A 24,617-nucleotide genomic window follows, 5' to 3' on the forward strand; every position below is an offset into this window, starting at 1 on the left:
TGTGCAGAATAGGTCTCTAATATTTGCTCCTTTTCCAGCCCAGAATTCCAGCTGCCGACATTCTCCCTCTTCATGTAAACCTTGTAAAATAAGAGAGAATAGGCATAAGTATTGTGACATAAAGTGTAATAACAGCCCATAATGCAATAAATATCGATACAAAAGCATGATGCAAAATGGACGTATCAGAATCCCAGAAATCATTTCTGTAGGTATGTACATCCCACACGGTGAATCCCAGAAATCATTTCCATAGGTATGTACATCCCACACGGTGAATCCCAGAAATCTTTTCCGTAGGTATGTTCATCCCACACGGTGAATCCCAAAAATCATTTTCATAGGTATGTACATCCCACATGGTGAATCCCAGAAAATCATTTCCGTAGGTATGTACATCCCACACAGTTCTTTGTGTGGAAACGTGTGTGCAAGGTGGCCTAACGCAAACAGTTCGCCGCCGGAAGCCGTGTGTGATTGTTAGTTGATCGAACACGCCTACTTTCTAGAAACCGTGCGGTTTGTTTGAGTTCATCGCCCACGGTGCTGTCTGAGTAACCGTTTGTCATAAAAACCCAAATAAGCAGGGTAATTAGCCTATTATTGATAATCCATGTACTAATCAAACTGATATTTCTTATAAAACACGCCAGATATTTCATATCCATATAAAAGCAACCAGGATTTCATAATCGAATTACATCAGATAGCTTCGGCACTCAGTTACGCCATTACACAACAGCACCAAGTTTCACATGCAGCATCAAAAACCTTTAGAAAGTAGCATCATACACGGTAAATAGACAGATGAATCTCATCTGGGAAACTGCAGAAGCGGAAGGCAAATATTGAGCCTTCAGTGATGTTGAATGTCCTTGCAACTTTAGGCCAGTGGCTATGGATAATTGCCCGCCCAACCTTCGTCCTCTTCAGCAAGACTTCAATATTGTACCGTGGGTGTTGAATGAATACCTTCCTCGCCTCTTGACCATGCAGGTGGTTTGAGAGGTAATCATCGGTGAACTGCTTTGAAAAGTACTGAAAACAAAGCTATGCATAAATCGCTGTTGTAAATTTTGAAATGGTGCAAGGGGTAAAAACAAGGTAAAAGAGTTGGTACCATCCTATAGTTGACTGATGTCTTCTTCATTGTGCAAACAAAGATCTTGCTGTTATTCTTCGCAAGTTTCTTCATCCTAACAATCTTTCCGAGTTTCTTGACTTGACTGATATTCATGGACATCTCATTTCCCCATATGCAAAATGGGTCGAACAGTGGGTCTAAGCCTCTGACAGCAGGACCTACATGTGCAAGACCAAATTGTAAGAAACCTAAATATTAGAATGATTCCTGCAACTGCACAATAATGTGTTACTAGCCAAAGGACCCTGCTTGAACAAACCTCGATGGTAAACCGCAGTGTCTCCCATTGTTTCCCTGCAACACACATAAGGAAGATCTTGATCAGGTTAACTCAGAGTTGCCATACTACCAGTAGAATATGTATTGAGTACAGCCAAATTCGATTGGTGTCACATGCATAACAATACAAAATTCTACCCACGACAAATGAAAAACAAATTGCAGAACTGAACCAAATAGTTAAATGGACAGCAGACCAAATGAACCAAAATAGTTAACTGAGCACAACATTGCAGAATAGAAACATGTACTAGAAGATAAGATAGTTAACAAAACAAAGAATGCTTGAGAACAGTACTACGAAATGTAGCAATTGTTGGACCAAAGTGTTAACTGAACATTACATTGCAGAGGACCAAACTGTTAACTGAACATCAGATTGCATATTAACATTACAGAGGACAAATCACTAGAAGGCACTTGCGGTGGCCTCGAGAAAACATCACGAACTGTATTTTAAAGTAGACAACCGCGCGGTGGTATCGACGGTGGCCTCGAAGACGAGGTGCTCCTCCAAGATCTGGCGGTCGACACGCATGTCAGCCATAGCGACCTCGTTCGCGCGTGCGGCCGCATGCTACTCAGCTCCACGTTATACTGCGTGTAAAATGGCTGTGGGCGGCGCTTAATTGGAGGAGGGGGGCAGTGATTTTGGTGGAAGGTGTCGCTCTGTCAGTCGGGGCATGTGGGACGGGAAAGGAGGAGGATGGTGTCGGTGGGGTGTGGATTACCTGACCATATTAAAAAGGCCGCGCAGCAAGAAGAAGGGTCGGCGGCGAGGAGGCCGCGCAGCACGAAGAAGGGTCGCCGGTGAGGAGGCGGCACTGCAAGAATAAGGGTCGCTGGCGATGAGGCGGCGCTGCAAGAAGAAGGGTAGCCGGCGAGGAGGCGGCGCTGCAAGAAGAAGGGTCGCCGGCGAGGAGGCTGAGCTGCCAGTAAGCAGCAGTGAAGGTTTGAACTTGGAAAGCAAGGAGGAAAAGTGGAAATGTGGCTTTTGGTAGGAGGAAGGGGGCGGGGAGATAGATATTTCCGCGGTGGCAAAAAATTTTTGCTCGGTGCCGCGAAAAACTAGCGCGCAAGTGTGGTTCAAGCGGGGGCGGTGGACTGTAGATGATGAAGCTTCCTGCGTAAGCCAGACAAGACGGTGCGCCAAGATATTTTATATCGCATCCCACATGATTCTTTCTAGTAAACTGTTTGTGGTATACCTGATTTTGTCATTATGTTTTGAAAGACAAAATGGTATTACGGAGGGAAAGGATGGTGTTTGAATTGCTAGAACATTTACGTACAGTGAACATGCAACTAGTACATGAGTGTCGTGTTTAAATTTGAAATTATTCCGGGTTCGTTTGCCATTTTTATGCATTAATTGAGTTTCTGGGCTTCAATGTGCATAATTAAATTTGAACTACAAGCACATGCTCCAATGCACCAAAGTTTGCTGAAAAATCACATGTGTGTCTTTGGGTGAATTTATAGGTCCCATGCAAGAAATGGGAATAAAATTCAAACATCTGGGTGTCGTGGCTCAGCCGGAATGATTAAGAAACTTGGTTTTCTAATTCCTGTAAATCCAAAACATGGCTGAGAATCTTGAAACTTGGCATGGTGTCATGACATGGCACCAACATGCTGCAGTAAATTTTTTGGCCGAATTGGGACAAGCTTTGGTGTATGCTTCTTGCAAACAGGAGCTTCCCTCAAGAAGGCTCCTAGTTCCGAGAGGGAATGTGTCACCTCCGTGTGCGAAACGACATACGTACACTGCCTTCTCCCGCCTTAATTTTTTTACACAGGCAGATTAGACCAAATAGAAGTATTGTGCTAAATTTTGGAATTATTCCGTGTTCGTTTGGCCTTTTTTATATATTAATTGAGTTTCTAGGCATTTAATGTGCATAATTCAAATTTCAACTATAAGCACGTGCTTCAGTGCACCATAGTTGTTTGAAAAATCACATGTGTGTCCTTGGGTGAATTTCTAGGTCCCATGCAAGAGATAGGAGTGAAATTCAAACATCTAGGCGTCATGGCTCGGCCGGAAAGATTGAGAAACTTGGTTTTTTAATTCCTGTAATTCCAAAACACGCCTGAAAATCATGAAACTTGGCATGGTCTCATGACATGGCACAAACATGCTGCGGTATTTTTTTTGGCCGAATTGGGACAAGCTTTGGTGTAAGCTTCTTGCAAACCGGAGCTTCCCTCAAGAAGGCTCATGGTTCCGAGAGGGAACGTGTCACCTCCCTGTGCGAAACGACATACGTACACTGCCTTCTCCCGCCTTATTGTTTTACACAGCCAGATTAGACCAAATATAAGTACCGTGCTAAATTTTGGAATTATTCCGGGCTCGTTTCGCCTTTTTTATACATTAATTGAGTTTCTGGGCATTTAATGTGCATAATTCAAATTTGAACTACAAGCACAGGCTCCAGTGCACCAAAGTTGTTTGAAAAATCACATGTGTGTCATTGGGTGAATTTCTAGGTCCCATGCAAGAGATTTGAGTGAAATTCAAACATCTGGGCGTCGTGGCTCGGCCGGAAAGATGGAGAAACTTGGTTTTTTAATTCCTGTAATTCCAAAACACGCCTGAAAATCATGAAACTTGGCATGGTGTCATGACATGGCACCAACATGCTGCGGTAATTTTTTGGCCAAATTGGGACAAGCTTTGGTGTAAGCTTCTTGCAAACCGGAGCTTCCCTCAAGAAGGCTCGTGGTTCCGAGAGGGAACGTGTCACCTCTTGTTGCCTTAATTTTTTTACACAGTCAGATTAGACCAAATATAAGTACCATGCTAAATTTTGGAATTATTCCGGGCTCGTTTCGCCTTTTTATACATTAATTGAGTTTCTAGGCATTTAATGTGCATAATTCAAATTTGAACTACAAGCACATGCTCCAGTGCACCAAAGTTGTTTCAAAAATCATATGTGTGTCCTTGGGTGAATTTCTAGGTCCCATGCAAGAGATGGGAGTGAAATACAAACATCTGGGCGGCGTGGCTCGGCCAGAAAGATTGAGAAACTTGGTTTCCTGTAATTCCAAAACACGTCTGAAAATCATGAAACTTGGCATGGTGTCATGACATGGCACCAACATGCTGCGGTAATATTTTTGGCCGAATTGGGACAAGCTTTGGTGTAAGATTCTTGCAAACCGGACCTTCCCTCAAGAAGGCTCGTGGTTCCGAGAGGGAACGTGTCACCTCCGTGTGTGAAATGACATACGTACACTGCCTTCACCCGCCTTATTTTTTTACACAGCCAGATTAGACCAAATAGAAGTACCGTGCTAAATTTTGGAATTATTCCGGGCTTGTTTCGCCTTTTTTATACATTAATTGAGTTTCTGGGCATTTAATGTGCATAATTCAAATTTGAACTACAAGCACATGCTCCAGTGCACCAAAGTTGCTTGAAAAATCACATGTGTGTCCTTGGGTGAATTTCTAGGTCCCATGCAAGAGATGGGAGTGAAATTCAAACATCTGGGCGTCGTGGCTCGGCCGGAAAGATTGAGAAACTTGGTTTTTAATTCCTGTAATTCCAAAACACGCCTGAAAATCATGAAAGTTGGCATGGTGTCATGACATGGCACCAATATGCTGCGGTAATATTTTTGGCCGAATTGGGACAAGCTTTGGGGTAAGCTTCTTGCAAACCGGAGCTTCCCTCAAGAAGGCTCGTGGTTCTGAGAGGGAACGTGTCACCTCCGTGTGCGAAACGACATACGTACACTGCCTTCTCCCGCCTTATTTTTTACCCAGCCAGATTAGACTAAATAGAAGTACCGTGCTAAATTTTGGAATTATTCTGGGTTTGTTTGGCCTTTTTTATACATTAATTGAGTTTCTGGGCATTTAATGTGCATAATTCAAATTTGAACTACAAGCACATGCTCCAGTGCACCAAAGTTGTTTGAAAAATCACATGTGTGTCCTTGGGTGAATTTCTAGGTCCCATGAAAGAGATGGGAGTGAAATTCAAACACCTGGGCATTGTGGCTCGGCCGGAAAGATTGAGAAACTTGGTTTTTTAATTCCTGTAATTCCAAAACACGTCTAAAAATCATGAAACTTGGCATGGTCTCATGACATGGCACCAACATGTTGTGGTAATTTTTCTGTCCGATTTGCGAAGGCCCACACATTAACAATCAACAAAGTCATTTTGGAACAAGTGCTATCACATTACAAATCGGAAACACAAGTATTATTGAAACCGTGGGCGTTCGACTTACCAATTACGTGCGGCCACACGTCCCATTTTTTTATTGACTAGGAGGTGCCGTGCGGGGTAGCTATTTGAGTACGGGAGGCGTGCGATCAGACCCCTGCACGTGCTCATTGGGAGGAGAGCCCTTTGATCGCTACTCGCCGCACACCTCCCTCCCAACGTCTCCATTAATGGCGCCCGAGCACCTGTTCTACGGAGTGGCTATATGTCTCACTAGACTGAGATTTAAGAGAGAAAAATGAAAATCTGAAAAGAAAGTTTTGCACGGATCTTGATGTAAGATCCGACGGACCTATATAGCATCGACTGCGACTTATAGCAAGCATGATGAATATAAGGATGATGACAGTGGATAATAATTGTCTTACATATTTAGAAACATAATTTAAAAAAGCCACATGCGGCAACGCCCGAAATACACAAGGTCAAAAGAAGAAGCAAGAGAATGATCTGGCTCGCTGATCTCTACTTTCTTGATGCGTTGCTGCAGGCCGCGGGAACTAGTCTCCGCGGCGAGCGGCGACGAGCTCTTTCTTGTCCTCAAGATGCTGCTTGAGAGCATCCATGGATTCCTCCACTAGCCTTCTGCGCTCGATGCGCAGCTTGTTATTCTCGTCCATAAGTTTCTCGACGATGACGCAGTCCTCATCAACAAGGCAGTGGTCTGCTCCTGCTGCTCCGCACTTCTGATGATCTTCACCCTCAGCAGGTCGCGCTCGGCCCGGAGCTACGCATTGCTCTCATTTAGTTGCCGGATGACGTCGGTAGACTGTTCAAACCAGGCTGTCAGGTCATCCTGCAACCTCTCCCACCTGGAGATCTGATCCATCTGCCTAAGGACGAGGGCATGCATGCGCCTGTAAGATTCCTCGCCCGCCCGTGAGGCATTTTCCCAGGCTGCCGCGGCATGGGAGGACATCTCTGCTGCATTCGCGGCGCGGCGGGACAGCTCTTCTGCTTCCGCGGCGCGGCCGGACCAGTCTGCTGCATCGACGGTGCGGCGGGTCCTCCGTGCTGCTTCGGCGGCGCGGCGGGACCTCGCTGCTGCTACGGCCATGCGACGGGACATGTTGGCTGCTTTCGCGGCGAGGCAGGACATCTCTCGTGCTCCTGCTTCCAGGCTCGCCTCTCCCTGGTGGCAATCTCTCGACCCAGAACTCACGCTGGCCATGGCGGACACAAGGGAACGATGATGAATGACTTGTTTGTTTTTGACTTTTTGTGGATGAGGACTTGAGGAGGAATGTGCAGTCATCTTGGAGTAGTAGTATTTATAACCGCGTAGTAATACGCTCCTAAGTGGGAAACCGTTTAGGTTTTGATCGGTGTGAACAGGTTTGAAATTTGGAATGTGACGGGACGTGGCCTCCCTGTTCTTCTAAAAAATTGTGACGGGACGCATGCTCAAACTTTACTGACGGTTATAAGTGCGACACTATTCCCGGAAGGCGTAACGTGGGCACGTACGCCTTCTCGGCCGCGTATGTGGCGTTTGCACCATAGGGTGCACCGCAATAGGCAATGTCAGCACACATCTTGTTCCAACAATCGTGCGCGCTCGTTATTACCATCGCGCACGCTTCTTTTAATTAGAATGGGTGTGCCCGTCCAGCGCACACACATTGATCTATCTAACTGTTTCAGTTTGTTGTGGCTCATCGCAAATAGTTCAGCCATGTGAAGTGTATGCCATCAATCGCAGACACTTTGATCTGGCGTACCTGTTTCTGTTCTGTTGCCTAATCGCAAACAGTTAATCCTTTTGAAGCATATGCCCTCAATCACACACACCTTGATCTGGCTGACCATTTCTTTTGTGTTGCCTAATCACAAACAGTTCATCCGAGTGAACCGCATGCTGTATATCGCACACACCTTCATCTGGCTGCCCGTTTCTTTTGTGTGGCCTAATCACAAACAGTCATCCGAGTGAACCGTATGCTCTATATCGCACACGCCTTCATCAGGCTGCCCATTTCTTTTGTTCCACCTCATCGCAAACAGTTCATTGGACTGAATCGTATGCCCTAGATCGCACACGCAACTAAAATCTGAACCGTGTTTGATGCATCCTCCATCGCAAATGTTTTCACCTTTTTTGACGGTTTCCATACAGCACCGTTTGCGATTATGGCATCGCACACAGTTTCTCGAAGGGTCTCTGATCGTAGTGTCGCGTTAGCAGCATCCTGCAGCAGTGCCCTGAGACTCTGTTCGGTGTTCACAAAGAAAGAACGAACAGAGGATCTAATGACTCATACAGGAGATTAACATACACAATAATTTGAACAAAACAGGTAGCGATGCAGGCGTCAGCTTCTCATGCCGCCGAAGCGTCTGAGCTGAGGCGGAAGTTAGCCGAAAAGCAAGGTATGTGATACCCAAAATGCTTCTGAAATAATGCCAGCAATAATTTGCCATCTGAATGAGTGTTATAACTTTGCTCATAGCTGATGCGTCGGAGGTCGATACCCTCAAGAGCGCGCTGGAGGAACGATCCGCCCGCCTTAAACATGAGTCAAGGTGGAGGAAGTCCAGCAAGAGCTCAAGGATGCTATAAGAAAATGTGAGTCCTTAGAGCGCAAGATGTCGGATAAAAAATCCGAACTTGCTAAGGCCATCCAAAGTGCTCAGGAGGCCCGGACTGAAGCCCAAAATGCTTGCCGGGAGATCCAAGAGGCGAAGCAAATTGCGGCTGGTAAGGCCTTTAATATGCATAGCAAATTTGTGAGGAAGAAATACATCTTACTGACCCGGGTTTGGAGTTCACCAGGAGCGTTTGCAGATCTACCCCGGAGTGTTGCTGATGCTGCGGAGTTCTTTCGAGCCGAAGAAGGGAGCACAACGGAGAAGCTATTCTGGTCGCAATACCTTGCGCCAGAGCATCCAGTGTCCTTCAGCGATCAGCTGAAACAGCTAACCGAACTGCATAGGATGGCCGAATTGGCCATGAAGGATTTTGTAATCCGTCTGTGGCCTGTCGAACCCATACCCAACAGTTACTTCGGGCTCGTGAAGCGGCTGGTCAATGCCTGCCCCCGACTTGATGCCGTAAAGCGGTCGGTCTACATCGAAGGTGCGCGGATGGCCTTCGCCCGTGTCAAGGTGTAGTGGGCGAAGATGAATGACGTCAAGCTCGCAACCGAGGGACCGCCCGCAGGCAAAGAGGACCGCACACCGGAGCGGTATGTTGATGATGTCCTGGAAGGATCCCGTATTGTAGAGGGCCAGTTTGTGAAGGACATCATGTTTGAATGAATGTATCTATGTTGTCCAATCCTGTATTATGAAGCGAGGCTTTATGTAGGATATGTTGTTTGTTATATGTTAAAATATTTCCTCCTGTGCGGCCGTTTTAAGATATCTGAGAGTTGGCCAGTCGTCAGCTTCAGCCCCCACGTAGGTGGTACGGGGGTGTTCGGGATAGCACCTAAACACGCTTGACCCAGCGATCTGGTCCATGAAGGAGGTGTTAGTGCGGCGAACCAAGCAATCGGACTATGTGGCTTTATTGCTCTCACTTAGCCATAGGAGTTTTATAATGGGATTGTAGGTGCAGCCCCTAGTATTGTTCGATTATCCGAACTTGGGTGCAGTGGGTGTCCGGCCGGGTGAAGGCCGGTTTGTCACATAATGCGGAAAAAATCGCAAGAGATTTATACTTAGTCACCGAATAGCTGACCAGCTCTCGTCGCATCATGACATTCAGTTTTCGGCTTTCTCTACTGAGGTGTTTGTCCGGATGAACCAGAAACACAATCGCAGTAGTTCTCCCTTTACTACCTTAGCCGAACAGGCGGAACGTAAGGCAGTAACCACAGGAGCCAGGCAACCCAACTATTGACCAAAGACATGATTCGGAGCCGATGCATATAATGCTACATTCGGGACGCCGAATTGTACTAGAAAAGTGTTCGGACTTTATTTAGTTTTTAAGAAATGTACGTGGCTCAATAGAGCCCCTGGAGATTTAGGTCGTACCAAGGTGTACATGACAATCAGACAAAAACAGGGAAATACAGGTTAAGAGGTAGGTTAGTACCACATAGGTTGGGCTAGGACTGCTTCCATTAAAGTCTGATTGATACGTCAAAATATATTTGTACAACTAGTGCGGTAAGCAACAAAGCTATTTTACATGCCGAGTACAAGGGAAAGCCGCGTGCGGGTCCTGCAAACGGACGAGGTGGTCTTTAAAGACCCTTTAGATACTTTGCCATGCTTCTACGCTGCTTTTCTCCTTGGTCTATTGTCCTTCGAGAGGATCATCGCTCGCCGTTGTCATGATAGGCCTCAAAAAGAGGCCTAGGCACCGTTGAAAAGGTGACGTGGGTTGTAAGGGACCTGGAAAAATAAAAAGAAAAGAAAAAATAAATATGAGTGTCCGGATAGGGTCTAGCCGTATTGTGGACTTTATTTTTATTATGCCTCCATCCTTTCCCATGGTATCTTTAGTGCGTAATTATGTACGTGTGGTACATATGCCACAATTTGGTAGGGGCTGAGATGGAGGCTGAATTGCTAATCGAGCTCCTGACAAGCTGGGTTGTCGCTCTGCGATGTAGTCCGGACTTGTTTAATAGTGTCCGGGGGCTTGGCCGCCGATATAGTATTTGGCTTGATAAGGCCGCCATGTACTTCCGCTGCCATGGCCGCGGTGTGCTCCTCAGTATGGAGGGAGCGTTCCATGTTTCCATTGAATGTTATGACACCGCGTGGTCTGGGCATCTTGAGTTTGAGATAGGCATAGTGCGGGACCGCATTGAAGCGAGCGAATGCGGTTCGTCCGAGCAGTGCATGATAGCCACTGCGGAAGGGGACGATGTCGAAGATCAAGTCTTCGCTTCAGAAAATGTCCGGCGAACCAAAGACGACCTCCAATGTGATTGAGCCCATACAGTGGGCCTCTACACCACGTATTACTCCATTAAAGGTCGTTTTGGTGGGCTTGATTCTTGACGGATCAATACCCATCTTGCAGACTGTATCCTGGTAGAGCAGGTTAAGGCTGCCGCCGCCGTCCATGAGGACTCGCATAAGGTGGAATCCATCGATGATTGGGTCGAGGACCAGTGCAGCCTAACCTCCATGACGGATACTGGTCGGATGGTCTCTACGATCAAAAGTGATCGGACAGGCTGACCATGGGTTGAACTTTGGGGCGACTGGCTCTGTCGCATAGACGTCCTTTAGCGCGCGCTTGCGCTCCCTCTTGGGGATGTGAGTAACGTATATCATGTTCACCGTTTGACCTCGGGGGGAAATTTCTTCTGTCCCCCTGTGTTCGGTGGGCGAGGTTCTTCATCGTCGTCCTCGCTGGGTGGCCCTTTCCCCTTGTGTTCGGTATTTAACTTACCGGCCTGTTTAAAGACCCAACAACTTCTGCTGGTATGGTTGGCAGGCTTGTCGGGGGTGCCATGAATCTGGCAAGGATGATCGAGTATTCGGTTCAAGCTGGATGAACCGTCCTTGTTTCTCTTGAATGGCTTCTTCCGCTGACCGGATTTGGAGCCACTGAATCCGGTGTTGACCGTCGTGTCTTCGGTATTGTCATTGTTGTTTTGATGCTTGTTTTTGTTGCCTCGGGGCCTGCCGTTGCCGTTTCTGGCTTCAGAAGTGCCAGGGTCACTCGTACTGTTGCTGCTATGGGCTAGCCGGCTATCTTCGCCTGCGCAAAAGCGGGTCATGAGTGCTGTAAGGGCTGCCATGGACTTCGGCTTCTCTTGGCCAAGGTGTCGGGCGAGCCATTAGTCGCGGATGCTGTGTTTAAAGGCTGCTAAGGCATCGGCGTCCGGTGGCCGGATATAAGTGCCTTGGAAGTTGTCTCTAAAGGCATCTTCCAAGTCTTCCCAGCTTCCAATAGAGTTTTCTGGGAGGCTGTTTAACCAGTGCCGAGCTGGCCCCTTAAGTTTTAGGGGAAGGTATTTGATGGCATGTAGATCGTCACCGCGTGCCATGTGAATGTGGAGAAGAAAATCTTCAATCCATACCGCGGGATCTGTTGTGCCATCGTATGATTCGATGTTCACGGGTTTAAACCCTTCTGGGAACTGGTGCTCCATTACCTCATCGGTGAAGCATAGGGGGTGTGGGGCGCCTCTCTATCGGGCAACGTCACAGCGCAGTTCGGATGAAGTCCGTATGCGCTTTTCGGCCCTAGTGAGGTTGTGTTTGTCGCGCCAGGCCTGATGGTCGTCTTCTCGCGCTTGGGCATGCCCCCTTGATCCGTAGATTGACCTGGTCTGACCGGCTCTATTGTCCAGGTCCTTACCTAGGTCATAAGTGTATCCCCGAGCTGTTGTTTCTCTGCTTTTACGGCGAGGTGGTGCAGGCTGGTGTTCGGCTTGAGCTGTCGTTCTGTCTCGACCGTGTGGTGGTCGGTCAGGTCCGTCAGCCGCGTTACGCGCGGGTGGTATGGGCTCCAGCGCCTCATCATTGAATTGGGGTAGCAGCTTATGCTTCGGGTAACTCTTTATTGGGCGTTCGAGGCCGTATTCTTCGGCTGCCAGGACGTTAGTACATCTGTCGTTGAGCAGATCTTGGTCAGCTTGAAGGTGCTACTGCTTCTTCTTTAGGCTTCTTGCAGTGGCTATTAGCCGATGTTTAAAGCGCTCTTGTTCGAGGGGTTCCTCTGGCATGATAAAATCTTTGTCGCTGAGGCTCCCGTCGTCCTCGGAGAGTGGTAGATAGTTACTATCCTCCGAGTCTTCGTTCTCTGCTTGCTCGTCAGGGTCAACTTGCCCGTCCTCCCGATCATCCTGTTTAGATGTTGGTTTGATGGGGTCTTCTTGGTCTTCGGCGTTCTCCGGAGTATTATTGTCTTCGGTGCCGGTATTGCTGTCTTTTCTGTGATGCGATTTAGAGCGGCGCCGCTGACGTCGACGCTTTGGTGGTATCTCAGGAGGTTCGTCCACGACTGGATCCCTCTCATCATCGCCGTCGCCTTCTTTAGGTGTGTCCACCATGTACACATCGTATGAGGAAGTGGCCGTCCAGCGTCCGGTGAACAGCGGGTTTTGGGCCTGCTCCTCTCCGGCATCGTCGTCCGTACCGTCGTTGTCTTTGAAGGCGTAATCGAGCATGTCGGTTAGATCCTTGACAGTGGCTACGAAGTGGGTGGTGGGTGGGAAGTAAAATTCCCTATTTTCAGCCCCTAGTCCGGGAGCGCATTAAGTCCAAAGCCTTGTTTAAGAGCGAGGCTTGGATGGGGACAGAAGTTCCCTGGCTGAGCTCGCATGACGCAGACTTCGAGGGTTCGGAGCTACTGTCTGGAGGAGAGTCTGGCTTTGTGATGACTGCCGGTGACACTATTCTCTTCGGTTCTCCGGTGTTGGGCTCTATAGCCGCAGAGAGTCCGGCGGGCTCTAGACACCCGTCTTCGGACCTGATGATGCGATCCGGCTCTAAGGCCGGGGCGGTGGTTGGGGCCATGAACCCTTGGAAGATCAAGTCTCCTCGGATATCAGCGACATAGTTCAGATTTCCAAAACTGATCTGGTGACCAGGGGCATAGTTGTCGATCTGCTCTAAGTGGCCAACCGTGTTGGCGCAGTGCGAAGCCGCGGAATACGAAGATCTGGCCGGGGAGAAAGATCTCCTTCCCGGCAGCATTGTTGCAGATGATCAATGGAGCCATCGAGCCTTTCGACGACGGCACAATGGAACACTTAATGAAAGCACCAATCTCGGTGTCAAAACCGAAAGATCTCGGGTAGGGGGTCCTGAACTTGTGCGTCTAAGGATCGAAGGTAACAGGAGGTAGGGGGACACAATGTTTACCCAGTTTCGGGCCCTCTTGATGGAGGTAATACCCTACTTCCTGCTTGATTGACTTTGATGAGTATAGGGGTTACAAGAGTTGATCTACCTCTAGATCGTAATGGCTAAACCCTAGATGTCTAGCCTGTATGATTATCCTTATCTCTATGGACTAAACCCTCCAGTTTATATAGACACCGGATGGGGGCTAGGGTTGTACAGAGTTGGTTTACAAAGAAAGGAATCTTCATATCCGTATGCCAAGCTTGCCTTCCACGCCAAGGAGAGTCCCATCCGGATATGGGGGGAAGCCTTCCATCTTGTATCTTCACGGCCCATGAGTCCGGCCCATGTCATATAGCCCGGACGCCCGAGGACCCCGTAATCCAGGACTCCCTCACCCCCCCTGTGATCACCGACCCGGTGCCGCTGCTCCGCACCGCCGAGCCGTACCCCCACGACGGTCATACCCAGACGGCGCCGCGCTTCGCCAAGCTCGCCTTCGCCACCAACAACGGCGCCGAGGAGCCCCTCAACTGGCTTAATCAGTGTGACCAGTTCTTCTGGGGGCAACGCACGCTCGCGTCGGACCGCACCTGGCTCGCTTCATATCACCTCCGAGGCGCCGCACAGACTTGGTATTACGCTCTCGAGGAGGACGAGGGCGGCATGCCTCCATGGGAGCGTTTTCGCGAGCTCTGCCTTCTTCGCTTCGGGTCGCCGATATGCGGGAGCCGGCTGGCGGAGTTGGGCCGTCTCCCCTTCACCTCTACGGTGCAGGACTTCACCAGCCGCTTTCAAGCCCTGACATGCCACGCACCCGGCCGGACGGCTCGCCAGCGGGCCGAGCTCTTCGTCGGCGGTCTGCCGGATCATATCCGCGTGGACGTGGAGCTGCAGGGACCCCAGGACCTCCAGAGGCCATGTACTATGCCCGCGCGTTCGAGCGCCGCACGGTGGCCATCCAGCAGGTGTTACCATCCCAGGCCGTTGGGCCGCCACCCTGGCCGGGCGTTCCCGCGCAGGGTCGGCATGCTCAGGCTTTCGCGGCACCCCTTACCGCGACTGCGGCGCGCCCGTTCCGCCGGCTCACCACGGCCGAGCTACTCGAGCATCGCCGCCAAGGGTTGTGCTTCAACTGCAACGAGCCCTACGTGCCCGGCCACGTCTGCCCGTGACTCTTCTACCTGGAGGCTATGGACTACATTGAGGAGGACGCCGCCGCCGGGCTCGGCGACCTGCCCGCCCCAGCTGCCGCAGAGGTGTTTGCCGACGGTTGACCACCTCGAGGAGTTCCGCGAGAGCTTCCCTGCCTTCCAGCTCGAGGACGGGCTGTTTGTACAGGTGGGGAGAAATGTTATGACCGGCATATTAGGGCCTTAGCCCAGTTAGTTGTGGCCTAGTCTATCTTACCATTATTAGGGGCTTAGCCCAATTATCTTATTAGGAGGATTATATAAACTCGTGTAAGGACCCGTTTTGGGATGAAGCAAGAAGCAACCATATTTGCTCGGCTTCCTTAGGGAGCCGAGAGACCTAACCCTAGCCACCGCCCCTGCTCTCTCTCTCTCTCTCTCTCTCTCTCTCTCTCTCGCGCGCACGCAAGGACGGCGCCCCAGTGCCAACGACCACGCCTTCCTCCACACCATCCCTCCTTCCAACCCTACAACCTAAGACCACGCCCTGGTAGGGATCCGGTTCCTACCAGTCTGGTATCAGTTAGCTTCGGTGCAATCATGTCCTCGCCGCCGCCCACCCCGACCCTCCCACTGCCGACCGCGACGACCGCCCCGATGGCCACCACGGCCAACGCCCCGCTCTTGCCGGTGTCGGTCACCTCCGCCGCGCCCGTCCCCGCCGTCTTCACCCCGGAGGAGATGACGGCTGCCATTCGGGATCTCACCCAGGCGGTCACGGGCATCTACGCGTTCCTCGCGAGATCCTATGGGTCGCATCCGCCTGTGCCCTTCGCCGCCGCCCCGCCACCGCAGCAGCCGCCATCCTCGACGACCCCCGTCGCCGCCGCCATGCAACAGCTGCCATGGCAACCCCCACCAGCGATCAACCCTGGCGCCTCCACCATGCAGCAGGGGCCACAGCTGCAGCCGCCCCCACCGGCGACCGCGACCCTAGGCATCCCGACGGCGGGCCCGGGGGTGCCCATCCACAAGGTCCGATTTCCCCCGTCGCCGTCTCCGTTACCGGCCTGGCTTGCTTGGGTCCCTTGAGCCGGTTTACACGACGGCCTCGGTTGGGCCGCACGTGCTGCCCCCGCCGGCAACGCACCCGGCCATGCAGTTTGGCGGGTCCTCGGGCTCCGCCGAGCCCTTCGCCAGCGTCGACGGGCCCCTGTTCTAGGGCGGCACCCTGATGCCCGCTTACTCGGCCCCGTCATCCTCTCTGCTCCGTGCTGACAAGGCGCACCCGCCCGTCGTCCACGTCTAGACGGCGCCGAGACTCTCCAAGCTGGAGTTCGCGACCTACGACGGCACCGTCAACCCCCTGAATTGGGTCAACCAATGCGACCAATTTTTCAGGGGACAGCGCACCCTTGCGTCCGACCGCACCTGGATCGCCTCGTATCATCTCCGAGGAGCCGCGCAGACATGGTACTACGCCCTCGAACAGGACGAGTGCGGCATGCCACCATGGGAGCGGTTCCGCGATTTGTGCCTCTTGCGCTTCGGTCCGCCTATACGCGGGAGCCGTCTGGCGGAGCTTGGGCGTCTTCCGTTCCTCACCTCGGTGCAAGAGTTCGCTGACCGCTTCCAGGCACTGGCGTGCCACGCCCCCGGCATTTCGGCTCGTCAGCGGCTGAGCTCTTCGTCGGCGGCCTACCGGACCACATCCGCGTGGACGTGGAGATGCGCGGGCCACAGGACCTCCAGACGGCCATGTACTATGCCCGCGCGTTCGAGCGTCGCGCGGTGGCCATCCCGTAGGCGCCACCGCCCCCAGGCCGCTGGGCCGCCACCGTGGCCGGAAGTTCGCGTGTAGAGTCGGCCTGCCCAGGCTTCCGCGACGCCCCTCGCCGCGGCTGCGGCACACCCGTTCCGCCGGCTCACCCCGACCGAGCAACTCGAGCGTCGCCGCCAAGGGTTGTGCTTCAACTGCGACGAGCCCTACGTACCGGGCCACGTCTGCCCACGAATCTTCTACCTGGATGCCGCAAACTACATTGAGGAGGACCCGCCGCCGCCGGGCTCGGCGACCAGCCCACCCCAGTTGACGCGAAGGTGTTTGGCAACTGTTGATCTCCCCCGCCTTCCAGCTCTAGGACGAGCTATTTGTGCAGGCGGGGAGAGATGTTATGACCGGCATATTAGGGGCTTAGCCCAGTTAGTTGTGGCCCAGTTTATCTTATCGTTATTAGGGGCTTAACCCAATTATCTTATTAGGAGGATTATATAAACTCGTGTAAGGACCCATTTTGGGATGAAGCAAGAAGCAATCATATTTGCTCGGCTTCCTTAGGGAGCCGGGAGACCTAACCCTAGCCGCCGCCCCTGCTCTCTCTCTCTCGCGCGCGCGCGCACGCAACGACGGTGCCCCAGCGCCGGCGACCACGCCTTCCTCCATGCCATCCCTCCTTCCACCCCTATAACCTAAGACCACGCCCTAGTAGGGATCCGGTTCCTACCACAAACAGATGATAGCATTGAAATTCTGGATAAAATGGTTTGGAAGTAGTAGGCCAACAACCAGAACCTTGGTTTAGCCAGTACGCACTTCCTGTCTTGGAAGAATGCTCTGTATACCCCATTAGACATGTGAAAGCCAGATCACCACTAGAGTCGTGCCTGTTCTTAATCTGGTGCCGCTTCGTCTTATGAGTATATTTGATCCAGGCTAACCAGATCCCACCATCATTAGGGAAGTTTTTAGTAATATATGCCTCAGACTCTTGGCTAACAAACCTTTTGTGTAACTACTAAAAATGAACCCGGCGGCACGCCACGCTAGGTCGACGATGTCATCAACCATTAAGAGCACACCAGTTCTTGGTTGGTCCGGCCAGGCCGTCAGGCCTGTAAGCCTACCCATAGTAGGAGTAACATAGGTGGTAACATCACATTTATCTAGGCAAAATAAATGATGTGGCATGTAATTAATGAAGAAAGAGATGCATGTGGTAACATAGCTAGTTACTGTAACATCACACATATCAAGAAAAGATGAGTCTACAACGTAATAAATGAAGTGATGCATGACACAACACATATGTTACTACCCACCGTGGAGGTAGTAACATAGACTAGTAACATATGCATGTTACTACTCTAAGTTACTCCCCACTGTGACTAGTCTAAAGCCCCCTCGGGGGCACCCTAGTCCTACCAGGGTCCGACCGGGTCTAGATTAGGCTCGTTAAGCCCGCAGCCATGCTGCAACCGGCCAACCGTTGTTATCGGTGCTCCTGCACCTCCTACCTTGCACCCCACCGCCGAACACGCATTAGATCGAGCCGACCCGTTTCGACCCACAGACGGGCCCCGATCTAGGCCACCGAAACCCTGGCCGAGCTGCCTCGCGCCACCACTCGCCTCCCTGCGCCGCACCGCCACCATGGCCAGAGCCGGAGAATCCCCGCCTCCTGCAACCATGGCGTTGGGAAAGACAAGCCGCCGCCACCGGTGCCACCCGGGCCACGCCCGGCAACCTCTGCCGACGGCGGCAACGAGGAGAGGGGGAGGAGAGGAACAGAGAGGGAGGAGGCGCGGGGTTGCGCGCCGCCGCGACGGGGGGTGGGGGACGCGCGTGAGAGGAAAGGGTCGCGTTCGCGGTTAACCGCCCTTTTATCAAACCAATACATCAAATTATCATTCTGATTATCTAGAGGTGGTTTATGCAAAGAGTTGAGGGGATGGCACCATCACGTCATTGGAGTCTTAGCCAGCTGCCCAGACCTGGGAATACCAATAATTTTCATTTGTTAGTGGAGTAAGACAAAAAAATCTACAAAGTAAATGGTTGAACTAAGGAGACACAAAAAACTATCATTTGAAGTTAATCTCGGAGTGCTCATGCTTGTTATCACTGCATCAGGTTCCAGATCACTCAAGTCCCAAACTTCATTCTCAAAATCAAAATCACTTCACAAACACATCTACAACTCGTCCAACTGCCATCATCACACACATGTTGTCATCGTTAAGAACCACCAAACCACTCACCATATCTTGCCCATGAATCGAAAAAAAATCATGGATTCCTTGAGCTCCATATGATCTTTGACATATCCCTTCACCTCCTGCAGCGATAGTGTATCCCTCTCTATCTCTGACATTGCTTCATCACCCCCTTAAAACATAGTCCAAGTTAGGACCAATTCAGAGGAATTCGCCGCCATAGTGAAAACGAACGCTGAAATAAAGAACAATAGGACCGAAATTAACCTCACTATCTCATTTACGAGCACAATCGAGGGCTAAATCGCACGAAAAATCATGCCGCTCAAACCCCCAAAAAGTGACGGAAAAACCGTAGCACCAGTGGCTAACTGTTGGTGTTAACCATTGTTGTTTAGTAGTTCATCTAGTTTATTTCTGTTTGGGTCTGTTTAGTCTAAGTCTAGTACAGCGATGCATGGCATCATGGTAAAGTGGACTGATGGATCGGCAATGGTGCGAGCTGGTCATCGGTCAAGTGAAGCCAGGAGTTGTGAGTACATGCATAAGTACTAGGTAGATTTGATCGGTACATGCATGCAGCAGAGAGCGAGATGGATCTATACGTTGCCGTGCCAAGAGACTAGCTCAAAGTGAGCTGAGTTAGTTGAGGCAAAGACGTTGAGTTGATCCATCAGAGTGGCTGGATGTGCATGCACTTGTTTACTGGAGTACGTGTGTGTGTGGAGCGTGAGTTTAGGATCAGGCCGGTGTGTGACTTGGCCTGTGCGTTTGCTTCTTTTTTAAATACCCTGTAATCACTTTGGTTAATCAAGAGAAAGAGAGTCAGAAAAGGCACAAGTTGAGCGGTGCCAAAACTCCTGTGTGCTCTTCTTCTATCTTGTGTGCGTGAGTTCATCTCCTACCCTGGGCAGAGATTACATTTGGTATTCAGAGCCATGGTGACTGAAGGTTCGCGCACTCCATCGCCGGGTCGCCGCCATGTCTCGGCCTCGCCGGTGGTGCGCCGAGGCCGTAGCCCGACGCGGCGTGGCTGCCGCGAGGTGGTGGTGCAGCAGTAGGTCATCCACCAGGCCAGCAGCACCGTCGTCTACCCGCCGCTGACGGCGACGAACTACTTCAAGTGGTCGCTCATCATGAAGGTGAACATGGAGGCCCAACGCGTGTGGGACGCCATCGAGGGAGGCGGGAGCTTCAGCCAGGACAAGGCGGCGCTTGCGGCAATTCTGCGAGCTGTGCCGGAGGAGATGCACTCCATGCTTGCCATGAAGGCGACGGCAAAGGAGGCATGGGATGCCATCAAGATCATGCGGGTCGGCGATGCCCGCGTCCGTGAGGCCAAGGCGCAGACTCTCCTCAAGGAGTTTGATGACGTCCGCATGAGGGGCGGCGAGACCCTCGATGAGCTCGCCATGCGCATGAACGGGATCGCCAACAAGCTGCGCACGCTCGGCGAGAACCTCGACAAGGTGAAGGTCGTGAAGAAGCTTCTCCGCATCGTGTCGTCCAAGTATACCCAGGTAGCTATTGCCATTGAGCAGCTTCTTGGTCTTAAAACCATATCCATGGAAGAGCTTGTGGGAAGGCTCAAAACGGCGGAGGACTGGAGCGACTTGGATGAGGGCGCCAACAACTACGACCAGGGTGGTGGGAGTCGCCTGCTCCTCACGGAGGAGGAGTGGCTTGCTCGCTACCGCGGCGGCGCCGGCAAGAAGAAGAGAAACTTCGACATCCGGAAGGTCCGCTGCTACACTTGCCAAGAGTATGGGCATTACTCGAGGGACTGCACCGAGCCGAAGAAGGAGCGGGCGCTTCTCGCCGACGCGACCGCCGACAACAACCCAGGGCTGTACTGAAGGTCGCCATGGAGTTCTCAATAAAGCACAACAAGGTTAAGGGGGTGATTGTTGGTGTTAACCATTGTTGTTTAGTAGTTCATCTAGTTTATTTCTGTTTGGGTCTGTTTAGTCTAAGTCTAGTACATCGATGCATGGCATCATGGTAAAGTGGACTGATGGATCGGCAATGGTGCGAGCTGGTCATCGGTCAAGTGAAGCCAGGAGTTGTGAGTACATGCATAAGTACTAGGTAGATTTGATCGGTACATGCATGCAGCCGAGAGTGAGATGGATCTATACGTTGCCGTGCCAAGAGACTAGCTCAAAGTGAGCTGAGTTAGTTGAGGCAAAGACCTTGAGTTGATCCATCAGAGTGGCTGGATGTGCATGCACTTGTTTACTGGAGTACGTGTGTGTGTGGAGCGTGAGTTTAGGATCAGGCCGGTGTGTGACTTGGCCTGTGCGTTTGCTTCTTTTTTAAATACCCTGTAATCACTTTGGTTAATCACGAGAAAGAAAGTCAGAAAAGGCACAAGTTGTGCAGTGCCAAAACTCATGTGTGCTCTTCTTCTATCTTGTGTGCGTGAGTTCATCTCCTACCCTGGGCAGAGATTACACTAACAGGCGACAAGGGCATCGGTAAAATTACAGCTACCAATAGGACCGAAAGTACACCGGCGGTTTGCCGCGGCTGGTACATAACCTGCAGTCCTGGACCAAGGTGAGATCGACGCTCATCAACCATTGCGCAGAGCTGATTGCCCAGCGTGCTTCTTCTTCCAAGCTAGAGCTTAATTTGTGGTTTACTGACGACGACGACCATCAGATGGCGATCATCATCTTCCTGGATTCGTCGGTCTGCTCAGGCTTCTCGTATGCTCGTGACCCCAAAGGCTGCGATGTCACAGATTACTTGTCCTCTCTGCAAGTCCAAAGATTCCTGAACAAGGTGACGATCGAGCTGGCCCAGTCTCCTGTCTGTCAATAATTCAGCACTGACCACTCAATGCCTTGTCGTGGTTGTCTATGCGTGCAGTGGTTCACTGACCACCCACAGTACCTTTCAAATCCTTTCTACCTTGGAGGAGATTCTTTTTCGATAAAGGACATTTCATTGAATAGATATATCGAGGTGATACAATCATGTCGAAAGAAAGCCCGGCCTCTGCATAGCTAGATGCACACAGCCATAAAATCCAGAGCACCCTAAAAATAAAATAATTTGATACAATGCCAAGCAATAAATCGTGTCCAGCCTAAGGAGCGGTAGATCCTATCCGTAAATCACACCGCCATCCATGGGGGTAGAAAACCTCCCTTGCCGTATGCTCCAGCCGTGTAGACGCCATCATAAAAATGTCCCTGTCTTCCGGCTTCTGCAGGATAGACCAAGTACGGAGCCATCGTGTACAAACATGAATAACCTGCATAGGAGATGAGACACATTTATTGTTAAAAACCACATCATTCCTGGTAAGCCACATTGCCCAGCATAAGGCCGCCGCTCCCACAAGAATATGTGCAGAAAATTGTTTATCTATACCCCGCAACCAGTTGCCGAACATATTCCGTGCACTACATGGTGGGTATAAATTCGAAGCTACTTGGACCATAGCCCAAACTGCCCGAGCGAACTTGCACTCAAAAATAGGTGTTTGATAGACTCGTCATGTTGGCAAAAGACACATGTCTTGGAACCATGCCAGTTTCGACGTGCCAGATTATCTCTAGTTAGGATGACTTCTTTGTTAAGAAACCAGAGGAAAATCTTCACTCTTAGGGGAATTTTTAGCTTCCACAATTTCCTGTTATCTACAGGAACATCGCAATGAACCATTGCATCATACATGGATTTGACCGAAAATTTGCCATTCTGATGCAAGTTCCATCGAAAAGTGTCCGGATCATCTGACAGTTGAATGTCCTCGAGGCGAGTGAGTAATTCATTCCATGCTGTCAGACGAGTGCCCAAAAGATCCCTACGGAAAGAAATATCGGGGTTTTCCTGTCCTAATACTTGTTTGATCGTGACAAATTTATGTCTGACGATCCGGTACAAACTCGGATATTGCACCATTAGGGGAGTGTTCCCTAGCCAGGTATCTTCCCAGAAACGAACCTGAGCACCGTCCCTAACCAAGAAGGTCCCAAATTGGAAGAAGAATTCCTTGGCCTTCATGACACCACTCCAAAAATGTGAATCCCCAGGTTTCCAATGAATTTGAGAAATGGCATTGGATCCCACATACTTTTTGCGAATGATTTCCTGCCATACTCCATTCTCAGTGAGTAATTTATAGACTCACTTGCTGAGGAGAGCGATATTTTTAATCTCAAGGTCTTGGATTCCCACGCCCCCTTGGCTTTTAGGTCTGCATAATACACTCCACCTAGCCAGTCTATATTTCTTGGTTTCATTATCACACTGCCAAAAAAATCTGGATCTAAAGTAATCTAGACGCTGTAGAACCCCTTTCGGCATGTGGAAGAATGACAACATGTATAAAACCATGTTGCTTAGGACAGAATTGATCAAGATCAATCGCCCCCCATAAGACAAGAGTTTGGCCTTCCAACTGGCTAAACGTTTCTCAAGTCTCTCTTCCACATGCTTCCACTCAGCGATAGTTAAACGCCGATAGTGTATGGGGATACCCAGATACCTAATCGGAAACTGCCCGAGCTGGCATCCAAAAATGTCGGCATACTCGGGTGCAGATTCTGCAGCATCTCCAAAGCAAAAAGTTCACTCTTATGAAAATTAATTTTGAGACCAGAAAGTTCCTCAAAGGCACATAAGAGCAGCTTGAGATTTCTTGCTTTATCTAGATCATGATCCATAAATAGAATCGTGTCATCTGCATATTGTAGAATGGATAGACCATCTTCTACCAGGTGTGGGATGACCCCGCTAATTTGACCATCCAGCTTGGCCCGCTCCACTAGGGTAGCTAGCATGTCAGCCACAATGTTAAACAGAATAGGAGATGCGGGGTCGCCTTGACGAAGCCCCTTCCTTGTCTGAAAATAGTTGCCAACGTCTTCATTAACTTTTATGGCCACACTACCGCCAGAGACAAAGCTCTCTACCCAGCGGCACCATTTTTGTGAAAACCCTTTCATGCGTAAGGTTTGCAACAGGAAGGGCCACTTAACTTTGTCATAGGCTTTCTCAAAATCAATTTTAAGAATGACACCGTTCATTTTTTCCGGTGCAGTTCATGTACAGTTTCGTGCAGGACGACCACTCCATCTAAAATGTTGCGACCTTGCATAAATGTTGTTTGTGTGGGTTTTATGACATGGTCAGCTACACCGTTCAACCGATTAGTCGCTACCTTCGTAAAAAAATTAAAACTTACATTGAGAAGGCAAATCGGTCGATATTGTTGAATACGACTAGCCTCCTTAATCTTAGGCAGTAGGATAATTTCCCCAAAGTTTAAACGAGAAATATCAAGGTCCTCGGAATGCAGTTGGTTAAACAACTGAACCAAGTCTGCCTTAATGATGTCCCAAAAGCATTGATAGAACTCTTCGGGAAAGCCATCCGGTCCTGGTGCCTTGTTGTGTTCCATCTGAAACACAGCGGTTCGAATTTCCTCCTCAGAAAAAGGAGAGGTTAGGAATTCATTTTCCGCTTCTGTAACTTGAGTGATGTCATGAGTAACGGATTCGTCTAGAAAATTAGTCTCGGCTGAAGGCCCAAAAAGGTCTTTGTAAAACTTAGTGATAAAATTTCTAAGTGGTACATCCCCCTCTATTCGGCCTTCTTCCTGGTCAAGGGCGAATATACGCTTCTTTCTATGTCTGCCATTGGCTAGCATCTGAAAATATTTCGTATTATCATCACCTTGCACTAACGAATCCGCCTTGCTATGTTGGTACCATTTAATCTCCTCCTCACGTAGTAGGCGGGCAATCTGCTCGTTAAGATTGCTTTTTTGCTCGATCTCAACAGCAGACAGAGGCCTCACCTCCGCTATTTTATCAAGGGAATCAATTAGGGTAGACAAACGCAATTTTTCTTTTTTGTAAATTCCAGCAGTATGCTTGGCCCATCCTCGAAGGAATCGACGCAAGGCGCGGATTCGATTATTCCATCTTTGGATGGGTGTGTTACCGCGGGGCTGGCGTGCCCACACTTTCTTAACTAGCTCCTGAAATCCCTCTCTAGTGAACCATCCCAGTTCAAATTTAAACTGGTGGCGATTAGAACTCG

General features: G+C 50.2%; 1 pseudogene; it reads left to right on the forward strand.

The window, feature by feature from the left end:
• The window catches only part of LOC109751905 (serine carboxypeptidase-like 13), an 83,659-nt pseudogene that overhangs the window by 52,708 nt on the left and 6,334 nt on the right, over positions 1 to 24,617 (forward strand).

This window comes from Aegilops tauschii, chromosome 4 (assembly GCF_002575655.3).
Source record: "Aegilops tauschii subsp. strangulata cultivar AL8/78 chromosome 4, Aet v6.0, whole genome shotgun sequence".
Taxonomy (NCBI): domain Eukaryota; kingdom Viridiplantae; phylum Streptophyta; class Magnoliopsida; order Poales; family Poaceae; genus Aegilops; species Aegilops tauschii.